Below are 946 nucleotides of genomic sequence, written 5' to 3' on the forward strand. Positions count from 1 at the left end.
GAGAGGGAACGGCTTCAAGCTCCAACAGGGTAGGTTTAGATTGAACATTAGGAAAGAATTTTTCACCAAAAGAGTGATAGGGCATTGGAACAGGCTGCCCAGGGAGGTGGTGGAGTCACCATCCCTGGCTGTGTTTACGGGCCGTTTAGATACAGTGCTAAGGGACATGGTGTAGGGGAGGACTTTGTAGAGTAGGGTAGATGGTTAGACTCGATGATCCCAAGGGTCTCTTCCAACCTCAATGATTCTATGATTCTATGAAATGCTAACGCACAAGGGGCTGGCAGTGCCTCGCTAGAAGCAGTGGAGCAAATTGGTGCTGAGCCTGGTTCCTGTTGGGAATCGGGAGCCCTGGAGCAGGAAGGTTTCCAAGGAAGCACAGCTGCACTCGCGGGGACTCTCAGAAGTCTCCACCGGTCGCTTACCCCAGCTCTTATCAGTGCGCCCTTCATCTTTGGCAGCGCAACAGGAGTTGGCACCTCCAGTTCCAAGTGCAAGGTGCACGTCTTTGACGTTGCCATTTCCTCCATAAACACCCAGCGAGGTGCAGGTGTAACGGCACCCCTCTGTGGGCACCTTTCTCCAGGAGCTTCACTCCTGGGGTGAGAGCAATGCCCACCCAGGGCACTGCTGTCCATGCAGCAGATGGATAACTGTGGATCGTGGGAGAAGAGGAGGACTTGAGGGAGAATGGACTATTGGCCTTTCAGATAGGCTCCAAGAGCAGTGGTGTAAATTTGCCCTTGGTGTGTAAAGTACAACCAGGTGAAAATTAAGTCCAGAATACTCAGATTTTCCTTTTTTTTTTATCTTGTCCTGGGAACCCCTGATTTAGTGCCTGTGACCGGTGTCTCCTACTTGTTCTGAAGATGAATTTACCCCCCCCTCCCTGCACAGGGACCTGCTTGGCCACAAAGCAAACAAAGCAAATAGTGCCAGTACACTT

Source organism: Calidris pugnax, unplaced genomic scaffold, assembly GCF_001431845.1.
Source record: "Calidris pugnax isolate Ruff unplaced genomic scaffold, ASM143184v1 scaffold70, whole genome shotgun sequence".
NCBI classification, from domain to species: Eukaryota; Metazoa; Chordata; class Aves; order Charadriiformes; family Scolopacidae; genus Calidris; species Calidris pugnax.